Here is a 14,648-nt window from a genome sequence, read left to right as displayed (position 1 = left end):
TCATATGCTTGCTTAATGGCACTCATCTAAATCTGCCATTCCTGCTATATTGTCCCTTAAAGAAAAGGGGGACAGTAAAACATCATAATCCTGAATGTTCCCTTTCTGTTTACAAACATCTAGCAAATTTAAGGGACCAATGAGATCAAGCCTAGGCTGGAAAGTCCAGATACATATCATCTTGAAGGACATTGGCTTTCTCTATGCACACTGGGAACTAGGGCAAGTTAGTGTTATCTGTAAAAAAGCTACTTTCTTGCATGTATGCTGGTCATACACACAAACTAATGCTGATGTCACTGCTTCCTCAGTCTAACATGTAAGCCTCCTTCCTGAATGGGGCTGGGCAGAGAACTGAGGGCTCTGTGGAAAGGATACATATCACTTGTTTGGCCAGAGCCATCAGGCAAAACACCAGGAGCAAGAGAGGTACTGCTTGGAGAAGTACCTTCAGGGACCCAGATGCTATCTGTTCAGCCTGTTGCCACGGAACTCTTCGTGGAGCCGTCATTGATCTGTTAGAAGTTTTCCTGGATAAACCATATCTCCCATGCTGTCTCCAGCACCTTATTTGGCCTCCCCACAACCTAGTACAACTGGGCTGTGGACTGCCCCTGCTAAAGGACAAAATGAAAACAGGACTACACTGTGCGCCAACAGAGAAGCAGGGTTAAGAATGGAGACACTGCTACATAAAGGGTGTTTAAAACTGAACAAGGATGGCAAGACACTATAAATATTTATATTATATACATATATATTATATATATAATATATATTATATATAAATATATAATATATATAAATATATATATTATATATATATATATTTATAATTATATCTATAAAATAGTCAAAAGTAAAAGGTTGATGGGATGGGGATGTAGCTCAGTGGAAAGAGCACATGCGTCACACATATGAGGTCCTGGGTTCGATCCTCACAAAATAATAAGTAAAAATAAAGATATATATTTTTAAAAGTAAAAGGTTGAAGTGGTGGATAAAGAGTGACCCTCAAAGAGTTCATGCACAGACCTCAGAATCAGTGAATGTTACCTTATTTGGCAAAAAGGACTCTACAGCCCTGACTAAGGTTGAGGGCGTGGAGGTGGGAAGATACTGAGTTACCCTGGATTACCCAATCTAATCACTCACACCTTTAGAAAATGGACCCTTTACCAGATATGATTAGGAGGAGGTGACTATAATGAGGCAGTCCAGGTACCCTCGCCCAGAAGACCTTGCCATGATTAACCTTCCCCTCTTGTGAGATCAGGATGCCTTGCAGTTTGAAGTTTCCTCTTGTTCTAAATGATCTGTTGGCTCTCCAGAGTCAGATCTCTGTTCTAAAACTCCAGTCAATGTCTGGGCTATGATATTCTACAGAAGTTTTGCAAGATATTATCACTGGGGAAACTGAGGAAGGTTCCATGGGATCTTTTTTTTTAAACTGCATGTGAATCTATGATTAGTATATAATAACATGTTTAATTAAAATGATATGAAACTATACAAATATAACAATATTTAATACTTAGAAGATGACTGCAAAAGTAAAAAAAAAAATTATCCAAAAAGAAGTTAGACAGAAAAGGATTTAATATAGGGAATTAGGTCACTATAAAATTTTTTGTTGGAAGGGCTGGAAAAGCAGCCCCCGGTTTAGCTTCCTGGTACAACTGCTGGATAACCATCACAGAACTGGCTCATGACGGTGGTATCTACCTCCAGGACCAGGAATCCAGGAACCCACCAAAGGCATAGGCTATTTCCCCAAATGTTTTACAAAGAACACACACGACTGCTGGAATCAGGAAAAGAAAAATCTTAGCTCACAGTTTCCCAAAATATCCATTTACTTTAACAAACAGGATGACCAGTCGCTACCCTTGGGTCCAGTGTTCCCCCTCTTCCCTGCACTGCCTGGTAGTTTACACCCCGACTGCTCTTCCCAAAGCTTCCCTGGTGACCCGCCACCTCCGCAGTCCCCTGCAGTCTCTCCGGGTCACTGTGGCGGACCAGCCGCGCACAGAGGCCACTCTCCACCCGCCCACCACCCTCTGAGGGAAGCCGGCGGCGCCTAGTTTCCCGAGAGCCACTGAACCGCGGGTGGGACCCCACAGTCAGAGGCGGGCCGAGCGCTCTCCACCGAGATGGCCGCTCTCCAGGCGGGAACCTCCGGCGCGCCCCCCCCCCCCCCGTCCTGCCGTGGTCCGCGCCCCCCGCGCTCCATCAGCGCTTCCGCGAGACGACTGACGGCGACTCCGCCTCCCACGGGCGCCGCGACGGTCCCGGGCTCCCGTGAGGAACGGGGCGGGGGAGGCCGGTGAGGGTCGCAGTGGTGGCTCCCCAGGGCAGGACGGGACCCCGACTGACCGCGCAGGACGGCGCGGGCGTGAGTGACCCGAACGCCGTGGGGAGAACCACCCAGGGGCCAGCCACCTGCAGCCCGGCGCAGGCTCCGTCAGGAGAGTCAAAGGGGCGGTGCGTCTTCCAAGTCCTACCGCAGCGCCACCCGCACAGCCGGAGCCCAGGACCCGGGCTTCGCGCCCCATCGGGCACGTTTCCTCGCCCACCGCCCGGCTACCGGAAGTGCCTCGCGCCGAGCTCCACGCCCTACCGGCGGAGGGGAAGCACCGGCACCCGCGGGAAAACCTCCTTTCGCGAGACTCGGCTTGCGAAAACCTGGAGTGCACCATGTGGCGCGTCTGGGCGGCCCTTCTCCTGCAGCCCACTTACCTGTCAGGCCGCACTGCCGTAAGTCCTGCCCCTGCACCCGCGTCCTCACGGCCTCCAGTTGGCCCTTCGCCTGGAAGCCCGGCACTCGGCCCTCCATCTGTCTGCAAGAGGCTCCACCCCGCGCGCCGTGCATGCACAGCCTTTCCTGTGAGCAGCGGAGGACCCTGGGAGCGCCGCGCAGCCGCCAGGGGGCGCCCGCTGAGGACGTCTATGGCGAGCAGCTGGGAGTCCACCACAGGTCAGTCCTGGAGTTCTTGGCTGCAGCCCTGGGTGGCTACTCTGCTCTCAGGAGTCAGCTCAATTCTGTTGACTCTAGTTGTAAATTGGGGGAGACTCTGAAGCCCCCTGAGCTGTTCCCTGTTGACTATAGGCCAAGCGAAAGCCTCCAAATATTGCTGCCACCAAGGGCATTTCAAGGACGCTATGGGAGTAGGTAGATTGCCCACTGGGTTAGCTTCAGCCTTCGGTGGCAGATGCATACTGCCGAGCTGCGCCCCCAACCCAGGCTCGTACAGGAGGTCTCTGCACCAGATTTGAACCCAGATCTACCAGTCTCCAAAGCTACCCAGCCTCACTGCCTCCCTGTGTGATGAAAGAACCAACCCTGCCAATCAGGCCACTTCAGCCCCTGCTGTGGCCACCAAAGAGGAGACGGACAGCAGGAAAACACGGCCTTGGGGCTGCTGGGCCAGGACAGGCCAGCGTTGGCTCTCAGCTCTCCTGTGCGGCTGGATGACCTTGATCTGGTCGCTCTCTCAGAGCCTCAGTTTCCTCAGGGATATCTCATCCGCATCTGACGCTGGAGCAAGGGTTGAAAGACCGTGAACGTGGGTGGTGATCCTGGTGCCCAGCCTGTTCAGGAAGCAGTCCCCCCTGTGGCCTGGGTGGCTCCTGTGGGCAGGCCATGAGCCTCTGGGGACCTGCCAGATTGGTCCCTTGCAAGAGCTCATCAGACAGCCTTGACGCAGGGTCCAGCCCTTGCTCACGCCTTTGGCAAACCAGCCTCTCAGGTTGTTTCTGTTTATTTATTTATTATTTTGGTTTAGGGTTGTTCAGCCACCAACCCGCACCCCCCCCCCAATTGGGATAAACAGCTCTCCTGCCTGGTAAGGGAATGGCTTTTCCCAGTCTTTCCCTGTCCCTGAGTCCTAGTACCATATGTCCGCATCTCCCAGTTGGCTCCTAGTCAACGTTCAGTTTAGTTTTGTAAATAAGTGGCAGTTTCTCTTGGTGTGTTTTGACTTTGCTTATGTAACATGTGTGTCCCCAACAGAAAAGGGTCGGCTCCTGAAGGGAAAGACTGCCTCCTGTCTCCCCGCCTCACACACACTCTGTACTCGGCAAAGGGCCTCAGTATTGATTTTGTGGAGTAGCTGAGTACGTGAATGAGTGGATAAGTGTGTTGAGCATCAGGGAATAATAAGAAGTTAGAGAGTCTTTGTGGAGGAAGTGTTGATTAAGGGAAAAGCACCCCTGGGTGTGCTGGTGCCCTCCTGTAATCCCAGATTATGTCGGAGGCTGAGGTAAAAGGATAGGATATTTGAAGTCACCTTCAGTTTAGCAAAACTGTCTCAAAGTAAAAAGGCTGGGGATATAGCTCTGTGGTGAAGAGCCCCTGGATTCAATCCCTAGAAAGAGAAAAAAGCACCTGGGCTCTGGGTTCTTTTAAGCCACAGAAGGGACTTTAGGCAATGGGCAGAAGTCTTATTTCACAAACCAGGAGATCATGAAGCTGCTGAACCCTTTCTTGTTCTGGGTCTAGTGACTATCCAGTTCCTAGTCTGTTCGGTCAGGGAAAGGGTGGAACTTGTGTGCTGGGGGCCCTAGGCTACCTGCGCTGCCCTCCCCAACCCTCCTCCCTGCCCATCACTGACTTTTTTCCCTTACCCCTCCAGGAACACCCCCAGTGTGCCTGAGCGAGGCCTGCGTCTCAGTGACCAGCTCCATCTTGAACTCCATGGACCCCACAGTGGACCCCTGCCAGGACTTCTTCAGCTATGCCTGTGGGGGCTGCATCAAGGCCAACCCCGTGCCTGATGGCCACTCACACTGGGGGACCTTCAGCAACCTCTGGGAACACAATCAAGCCATCATAAAGTACCTGCTGGGTAAGCACCAATGGGGACACTAAGGAATGGGCTGCAGGGAACGCCACCTACTGCACCTGCCAGCCAGGCCTGGTCAGAGGAGGGGCTTTGCCCTGTCACTCACTGTGGGGCCCTGCTGTGTGAGTTATTCATCTCTAGTCTCAGTTTCTTTGTGTAACAGCATTAATAACATCCAAACTGTAGAGTTGTTTTGTTTGAGGTGCTGGGAATCAAACTCAGGGCCTTGCATATGTTAGGCAGGTGCTTTGTCAAAGTTTTGAAACAGGGTACTTGCAAAATTAGCCAGGGTGGCTTCAAATTTGCAATCCTCCTGCCTCAGCCTCCAAAGTAGCTGAGATTACAATCATGCAGGGCTTTGAGCACTACAGAACACACTGTGATGCATCAGCTTATCTGTGACATATACCAGGCACACAGGAGCTGATAGCTGTGGTCATTTTATTTTGTGGCTTCAGGATGCAGCATTGTCCTTGGCTAGCATTGACTGAGTTTTGAAAGCTGTGAGCAAATGGAGTTGAGGCTGGACATACCACATCAGACTTTAAGGCTACGGCCCAACGAAAGTTCTAACAGCTTATCAGAGAGTTAAGCTGTCCACGTAGGCAGGGCCTTCCGTGGCCTCACAGACTCTCCAAAGTACTTTTGACTTTGGTGTTGATGGTTTCATCCTCAGATTCCAATCCCCCGCCTGCCTTGTGTGCAGCTGGATTTCTGGTTCATGTTGTTGAATTCTCATCAGTCCCATGGAACCCAGAGGGAGTTGCAGCGCCAGGCTGCACCCCAATCCTGACTCAAACCCCTTGGCAGTAGGGATCTTTTCCTGCTGCCCCTTGCTGTCCCCTGTCCTGGGACCCTAAATGCTGGGAAGGGCCAGATTATGAAAAAAACAATCCATGCAGCCATGCTGGACAGACCTTGGCTCTGACAAATACTCATTAACTCTTTGAAAACCACTCAAGACACCCAAGGTAGGTAAAATGAAGAAGCTACCTGAGAGGGGACAAATCTTCTCAAAAGGACAGTCATCTCCTTACAAGACAGGAAATGATTCTAATTTGACAATTATGAAATCAAGGCAGCTGGGGCTCTTGGTGAAGGTGGGAACATGTACACAGGTGAAGGAGTCCTTGACTCACTCGTGCCTCGTGCTGCGGCACAGCTGCCACCAGGTAAAACCTGCCTGTCCTTTCTCCTTGACCCGGGCATTTCCTGGGTGGGATGCCCCTCCCAGTGCAGCGACAGCCTCCTGCTGGCCCCCCAGGGATGGAGCAGGGTGGTACTTGAACGTGGAGTGAAGGAATCTGCAGGCCAAGATGGCCAAGCCCCAGCCTGAGATGGCCCTGGGCCATCTGAGGCCACCAAAAGTGTCTTCCAAAGGGGGTGCCGCCTTTTGTTTCAGATCTGGAAGCTCAAGTGGCAAATATGTCTGTGGTTTCAAGGCTACAACTCAGGACAGTCCCTTCCCCAGAGCCCAGTGACACAGCCAGGGCCTTGGCAGGACCATAACGAAGCAGCGGGTGGTCCAGACATGTAGCGAGGTGGGCTGGGTTCAGTGCTGACTCTCACTGTGGGGTCTGGGCCAGTCCCGGAGCCTGATTTTTCATTGACACACTGGCAACCGCGCTCCTCCAGGTTATAAAATTTAATGAGAAAATATGAGTAAAGAGCTCTCCTCAGTCTGCACGTGGTGGTTGCTCTTTGCGGTGGTAGTACTCTCATTCCTCACATTAATCCCCGCACAGGACTGTACGGTTGTCAGAACGCTTTTGAACTGTCATCCCATTTTATCCTGTAGGGTGGAAGCTGGGGAGGTATCGTTCACCTCATTTGATAGATGAAAAAACTGAGGTTCAGAGAGGTCCTCAAGATAGGCTCATAGTTGGCCTGATTTCTGGTCCTGTGCCCTTTCCCCTGTCCCATGCCCTCTCCTCAGGTATAAGGGACAGACATAGCTCCCTTGTCACTGTGTTGAAGGGAGCACAGAACACTGAGGGCTGAAGAAGTGTGGGAAGGACACTGGCAGTTTTTGAGTGTCTGTTATGTTTTAGGCTGTTTATATCTACTGCCTCTTTAATTCTCGTTAACATCCTGGAACTAGGGATTATCGTTCCCATTTTACAGATGAGGAAACTGAGGCTCAGAAATGTGAAATGATTTTGCCAAGAACAGACCTTCATTCCAGAATAGAATGGGGCTTGTGCTCTGGGGGGCAGATAGCATCGAGGGGGGGAGGAAGAAAGATGGGCAATTAGGCCCAGAACCACTCCTTTTGCTTTGTGGTCAAGGGCGCTGGCCTCCCACTGGCCTGGAGCTGATTCTTACTGGGAGGACCTTAGACCTGTGCCAAGATTGGATCCATCCTGTCCTGTTCCCTGTACATTGGCAGGGCTCATGAGGAGTGGCCTCCAGGCTTGGACCGTAGCCTTACCTCACCGTGTCCCTGAGAGTCCTGTTGTACATGGAAAGCTGCTCTGAGCCGGGCACAGAACAGCCGGCACTAGGCCATCAAACCCTTGACCCCAGGGCCAGGGGCTGATGGTATCAGGAGGCAGACCAGAGAGCTGCGAAGTCTGGTGGCCTTGGCCTGCGAGCTTGGTCGCTGCCAAGTGACCTGCTTCTCTCCACTGTAGCTCCAGTCTCTGTGAAATGGAGGAGCCAGTGCCACCGGGAGTGAGTCTGCTGTGACACTGACTGGGACGTGTGGTTCAGAGGGCCACGCACAGGGCCTGGCACCCACCGAGGGCTCAGCAGGGCATAGGCACCCTTCTTGGTGGGGTGGGTTCCAACCGGACTTCATCCTGACAAGCTGTGTGACTGCAGAGGGCCACCAGCCTCTCAGGCCTCAGCTCTCCACCTGTGAAGTGGCGTCTAGCTCACGTGGTTAATCAGGATGCTCTAAGGGAAAGAATCTCTGCTTATTTTATTTCTCAGGGAAGCACTGACGCGGACCTGGCTCCAGAGCAGGCAGTACAGGTACGTCCCCGCCACCAAGGCCTTGGGTTACTTCATTTTTTTCCCGTGGTACATTCAAGTAGGCACCAGTATATTCCCATTTAACAGATGAGACTCACAAAGACAAAAGAAGTGTATTTCCCAGGAAAAGGTAGAGCTGGGATCAGCTAGGGGGCCTCAAAACTTCTGTCCTTTGTCTCCTGGCTCTCCTGAAGTCAGATTCCCCACCGGCAGGCCCCGAGTGATGCTGCTCAAGAGATTGGCTGAGCAGAGCCTCCGGCCTCACGGCTCCCATCTGCAGTGGCTGCTTGGCTGAGCTTTGCAGGCCAGCCAAGCCCTGGCCTAGGCCTGACTCAGTACTGGGGTCACCTTCGCATCACACTGACCAGAGGCTTGGAAGGCACATCCTGGGGTCCCGTCTCCATCAGGGTTACTCCTGGGGATTAGTCTAGAACAGCCCCTCACCTGTGGGCCTCGATACCTGGGGCCTTGATACCTGGGTGGACACTGGAAAAAGAGAGAGTGCTCAGGCTCCTCTGAGGTCACCCAGAACAGACTTCTTTCTAGATGGACAGAGGAAAAGATATTTGCAATGCCAGCAAGGATGGCGTCCACTGGTCCAGAGGACAGCAACTACCATCCATGTACCAAGTGAGCTTGGGCAAGCCGTGTGTTTCTTTCATGGGTGAATTCACCCCAGGCCCCTCAGGAAATCCAGAGACCTGGAGCAGGTGGGCTGAACTAGGCCCGGGGCCACTGTAGTGTATCCTCCTCGCAGCCTGCTTGCTGGAGGGTGCGACCTCAGCTGTTCAGAACACAGGCGCCTCACTGCACTCTGCCTCTCCCCCAAGAGACATACAAGCACTACCTTGTGGACTTAGGGGAGACAAGAGTGTGGCCTCACCAGATACAGGGGCGCAGGCCTGTAATCCCAGCCACTTGGGAAGCCAAAGCAGGAGGATCACAAGTTCGAGGCCAGCCTCAGCACTTTAGCGAGGCCCTAAGTGACTTAGTGAGCCCCTGTCTCAAAATGAAAAGTAAAAAGGGCTGTGGATGAGGCTTAGTGGTTAAGCGACTCTGGGTTCAGTCCCAGGTACCAAAAAAAAAAAAAAAGTGTGGCCTCACATCATCGAGGAAGCCAACAGACAGGCCCCTCACTCTTTAGCCTGGCCCTTGCCTGAGGCTTTCCCACTGTGCTTGGATCCAGTCTCTAGAGTGCCCCCACCCGGCCCTTCAAGACCCCTTCAACCCACTGCCTCTGTTGAATCTTCCAAGGGCTTCTTAGGGCCTGAGCAACATCGTGGTACTGCCAGGTTTATTCTACAATATCTACAATATCATATATATTTTGCATAACAAAAAAACATAATGCAAACTTGTAACAATTCAAGCAATACCGGGATCATAAGGAAAAGTTTGCAGCCTCCTTCCTTCTATCCCAAACACCAATCTACACAAGCACGCTATTCCAGCAGCATGAGATGTGTCCACGTCACTGATCTGGCAACGAATCAGGTCACCCTGTGTCATAGCTCATGGTTTTGTTTTTATGTTTCCCGCATTTGCTGTTTCATCTTCCTGCCCTCTGTGGCAGGCTGTGTCTCTGAAATGCTGGCTCCGTGCGGGGCACATTCTGGGGACAGGGCCACTCTGGGGTCCCAAGGGCATAGAAATTGTTTGGCAGCCTGAGACCAGACCACAGAGTTTCCAACTGCCTGGATACTTCCTTCTTGGGGCCCTGAGTTCCAGAAACTTCCCCAGTCACTTCCGCAAAGTCCCGGAGAGGAAGGACAGCATCCCATTTAATCGGGCCACTTCTTCCTCTGGGAATTTTTATTGGAATGCCCTTTCCCACATCACTCCTCAGGAGCCTGAACGAGCCCAGGCAGGCAGAGCGGTGACCCAGTGGGGCAGAGCGGTGACCCAGGCAGGCTGCGGGATGGGGGCTAGGAATTTCATGGTCTCCCTGGCTGCAGCAGGACTGCCTGGCCAGGGACATGTGGGGCCCCCACTTGGCAATCAGTGCAGGACCTGTGTTTGTTTTAGATAAAAACCACGGACTCAGTTCCAACAGTCACAGGCCTCCGGAGCCCCATCCTGCTGAGGAAAGCGGGAGCTGATAAAGAAGGCGCCTTGTTCTGCAGGAGAAAATACATAAGGATACCAGGTGTCCTTGCCATTCCTGGTGCCTACTACAGGCCAGACCCTGCACCGAGATCTGGTGGACAGCCCATGGGGATTCAGCATCATCCTCACATTTCAGAGACAGGGAGAAGGTTAGGCCCAGGGAGGGGAGGGGAGGCACCTGCCTGGGAGAGCAGAGCCCACAGCGGCTTGGGCTTCCTGGAATTTGAACCCAGGCCACTTAAGCCTCTCTGGGGACCAGCCACCCTTGTGTGGGTGTGGCCGTGTGTGTACATCTCATCCTAACAGTTCCCACTTCGGCTCTTACTAGTACCACACCCAATTTATAGGTGAGAGGTTGGGTAACTTACTGGAGGTCTCACGAGTCAGTGGCTGAGGCCCAGGGCAGAGGTCCACTCTGGGGTCTGGTAGAGATCCCCAGGTGTCTGAACCTGAACTTCAGACCGACGCTCTTCACTTGCCACTGGTTCCCAGGCTCCACATCCTGGTAAAGGCAGCTGCTTGCCCAGGCTGAGGAAGCCTGGCACCATTTCTGATACTCTCACCCCTCCTCTGCTGGCCCATGCCCCCATCTTGGCCCACTTGATCTACTCCAGGGGCTTCCACCTGGCCATCTTGCTTCAGCACTTGTCCCTGGAGCCCTTGAGTGAGGAAGGAGAGGGGTGGGAGAATCCGGGGGCTCCAGGAAGCAGAGGTGGGAAGAGGAACTTGAACTTCCACCAGGGCTCCTGCCCCAGTCAGAGCTGAAGCGGGGTCCAGGCGCGGTGCCCCTGGAGGGGGCATAGCACAGCACATACCTGCATTTCCTCTCCATGCAAATCCTGGGTGACACCAGCCCCATCACCCTCCTCCCCTGAGGTGACATCCTGCCTTGTTAAACACGGACGCTGAGCTCCCTTCTTTGAGCACATGTTGCTGAAGGCCTACTTTGTGCCTGTTCAGGTTCTGGGGACACAGGGATGACTAAGACACAATGTGGGGCGAGGCAGCCCATGCAGCCCCACTCCCACTCCACATCAGCCTCCTCCTGCCCAAGCAGGGCTTCCTCTGGCCGCCTTCCCAGGCCTCTCCCATCATCCTCTCATGGCTTCCGGCACCTTCTCTTCATACTCCCCTGTGTGGAATCAAACACTCTTGTGACTTTAGTTGCCATCTGTTCACCACTGGGCTGCCAGCTTTCTCGGACAGATCCGTGCATCTCCACACCCAGCCTGGTGGCCACCAAACACCAAAACCCCACAGCTGTGGGAAAGCCAGTGAGCAGGACCCCAGGTTGCTGGAGGAACTTTGAGCTTGGTTGGGGAACCTCTCAACAAAGGAGGGAGGGAGGCCATGCTTGAAGGTGGTGTCCTTGACCTCCAGGTCTCCGGGTGGGTGGGTGGGGGTCTGGGAACCAAAGAGGATGAGGTGCTGCTGGCCTGAGTTGGGGAGGGATGGGGAAAACAGCCCTTGGAGTCGTCCGCAGGTCTGTTGACTGCGCCTGACCCCCCCGAGGAGGAAGCGGAAAGTCAATTCACAGTGAATGAGGCCTTTCAGGCTTCACTCAACCCCAGTGTTTCTCACAAGGAAGGTGAGCTGGGATCTGAAGTCGAGACATGGCTCTGTCCCAGCACCAGGCAGGGAAGTTCCTGCCACGTGTTGGCTGGCAGGGATGCCGACTGTCCTGCTGGGTGGGCCCGGGCTGCCATGCCAGGGACAGGTTCTCAGGCCTGATCAGCAGATGGGCAGAGACAGGGCATGCCCTCCTGATCTGCACCCAACTAGGATGGGGGCACTCATACCCGCTGGTGCTGGCTGCTCCCTGACAGCAGCTGCCCTTACAGCTTCACAGTGGGGAGCACCGAGGCTCCAAAACAAACTTGCCTGGGGATCCCCAGCAGGTAAAGGGGGGCTTATTCAATATCTGCTATCTCTTATCCTTCTAGAAAATTCCACAGCCAGCTCGAGTGAGGCAGAAAGGAAGGCCCAAGTATACTACCGCGCATGTATGAATGAAACCAGGATCGAGGAGCTCAGGGCCAAGCCCCTGATGGAGCTGATTGAGAAGGTGAGTCCCTGGGACACACTCTGGCCTCCCTCCTGCCGTGCCTCCTGCCAGCCCCTCTGGCTGCACCTCTCAGGCCCACTGGTGCTCATCCACCCCACACCTCCAGCCTCCGCACCCAGCTGGAACACGCAGCCTGTCTGTCTGCCACTGCGTGTGCATGCACGTCTGTGCGTGGGGGGACTGTCTGTTGTAATGTGTGGGGTTGTGTGTCAGCATCTGTTGAGGACATCTAAGTGTATAAGTGCATCTGCGTGGGCCTTGGGGACGATATTCACTGGGAATCTCTTCCTCTGGATTGCCACTTCCCTTTCCTCAGGAGGTGGGTGTGAGTGTGCGAGAGGTGTGTGTTGTTCCAGAGAAACCAACAGGGAGTCTTAGGCCAGCAACAGAGCCAGAACTGCTGGATGGAGGCCTCGCCTTGCTCCTGAGCCCAGGAGAAATCTTCCCTCTGGGCCAGGCTGCCTGGCACAGACAGAGATGGCTGCGGCTTTTCTGGCCACCCTTTGCTTGCTCAAGGGCTCGCCATCCTATCTCAGTTCGGGGAAGTTATTGCTGCAGGCATGGGGACTCTCCCAGTCCCTCCTCTCTGGCACAGGCCCCATGTGCCAGTGTGTGCCAATCCTGGAGGACCAAAGAGACTTTTTTTAAAGTCCCAACTTGGAGAGAGACCAAGGTAGACCATAGCTTATCAGCCTTTTTCAAAATACAGAGCCTTATTTCCCGTAGTCACAATTGGATTTATGTCTTAATAGTAATCACGTTCGTGTGATTAATTGTCCAACAAATGAACAACACAGGGGGCAAAGTCTCTGGGATTCACAGCTCAGTTGTTAAGGATGAGTCTTTGCTCCATCCGTGGGTCTCCAGGTCACAGGTCAGAAGCCCTTTCATTTGCTCTGGACGCTCCCAGAGGTCAGATGACTTCTCCAGGGTCACAGAGCAAGTCAGCTGCAGAACCAGAATTTGCATATAGGCTCCTTCCCCTCCCTATCTGCTCTGCCTTCTTCCAGCTCAGAGGCTGGAATATCACAAGTCCCTGGGCCAAGGACAACTTCCAGGACACCCTGCAGGTGGTCACTGCCCACTACGGAACCTCACCCTTCTTCTCTGTCTATGTCAGTGCAGACTCTAAGAACTCCAATAGCAATGTGATCCAGGTGAGCAGGCCTGGGCCAGAGAAGCAAAGGGTGTGGCCTCCTGGGGTGGAGGGAGACCTGCCCTGGGCCGTGGCAGTAGGCTCTGGTTTCTAAGCTGGGGTTATTTCTGGCAGCCCCAAGCAGTGAGATTTTTACAGGCAAGAGACTATGAGAGGGCAGACTACCCATCTCATTGGGCAGCTCATCATGGGCCACAGAAATGACAAGTGATATCAACTCCTGGGCACAGCTGTAGCCACCTCTTTGTCCCCTCCCTTAGCCTCTGGCTCTGTGGTGCTGCTTGGAATGCTTTTGGTCCATCTCTCCCACCAGAGCCTGCCCAAGGCTGAGGATCAGCACACCCAGGAGAGTCCCCAGATTAGGGGTCATAAAGGCTTAGTTCTCAGCCCAACTGTGCCACTCACTGTGTGACCTTAACAAGCATCAACCTCACTGAGCTACACTTTCCTTTTCATCCTAATGAACTATAACAGCAGCTACCCAAGTTGAGGCAAGGTGTAGCCAGAAGGTTCTAATGGTAGCCATCAGGAATTGACCCTCCTTTGCCTGCCCCACTCTCAGGAAACCCTGTACTGACACTGTCCTCTTGAATCCTCATTCCAGCTCTGAAGGTTAGGTGTTATCTCCCTAACTTTCTGGGCGAGGAACCTGGGGATCAGAAAGGTTAAGTAACTTGGGTTAAGATTAAGTCACTGTGTTGGCTCCTCGCCACTTGGGAAGGGTTTAGAGAAGTAGAGTGCATTGCTGAGACCAAGGGGTGTTTGAAGAGGAAGGAGGCTCTGTCCAGCCCTCAGAAGGGCCCAGGTCCCTGCAGCTGACCCCACAGGTGGGCAGGAACGTGTCTGTCTTATCACTGAGTGATCCCATCTGTGACTTCGGCTGCCGGCTTGTGCTCCTGCTGGGACGTGAGCTGGTCCTCAGTGCCTGGTGTGAGAAGTCCTGGGGCAGGCAGAGGCCACAGGGGACACACAAGCCTGCAGCAGGGCCTTCCTCTCACTCTGCCTCCCTCTTTAGGTGGACCAGTCTGGCCTGGGCTTGCCCTCCAGAGATTACTACCTGAACAATACTGAAAACGAGAAGGTGAGTGGAACTTTGCAGTGGTTCTCCCACTGTGTCCTCCACAGCATACCTGGGCAGGTCTTAGAAGCTGGGGGAACACAGGGGTATCACTTTCCTGATGGGCAACAGGCAGCCCAGTCAGAGGAGGGATGCCCCCAGGCTCGCTAGTTCATATGCAGGCACTGTGGGCACAAAGGGCAGGGGTTAGGTGTCATTTGTCCCCATTGTAGAGAGGTGCAGTAGCAGCCTCCACCATTTGAGGGTCTCAGACCTTTTATATACCTCACCTCTAACCCTTCCAGTCACCACAAAGTCACTCAGCTTCTCTGAACATCATTTGCTTTATCTGTCAAATGGATATTCGTTTTACCTTGCCCTATACAGAGGAAGAAATAAGTCTCAGAGACAGAAGTGACCTGTTCAAGGTCACACAGCCAGTAA

General features: G+C 53.4%; 2 pseudogenes; one reads left to right on the top strand and one right to left on the bottom strand.

The window, feature by feature from the left end:
• Positions 1 to 2,862, bottom strand: part of LOC144372415 (chromodomain-helicase-DNA-binding protein 1-like) — a 34,956-nt pseudogene extending 32,094 nt beyond the window's left edge.
• Positions 2,863 to 2,870: 8 nt separating this feature from the next.
• The window catches only part of LOC144372419 (endothelin-converting enzyme 1-like), a 37,626-nt pseudogene continuing 25,848 nt past the window's right edge, over positions 2,871 to 14,648 (top strand).

This window comes from Ictidomys tridecemlineatus, unplaced genomic scaffold (assembly GCF_052094955.1).
Source record: "Ictidomys tridecemlineatus isolate mIctTri1 unplaced genomic scaffold, mIctTri1.hap1 Scaffold_102, whole genome shotgun sequence".
NCBI classification, from domain to species: Eukaryota; Metazoa; Chordata; class Mammalia; order Rodentia; family Sciuridae; genus Ictidomys; species Ictidomys tridecemlineatus.
The sequence above is the reverse complement of the archived record's forward strand: the minus strand, read 5'-3'. Positions and strand labels throughout refer to the sequence as shown.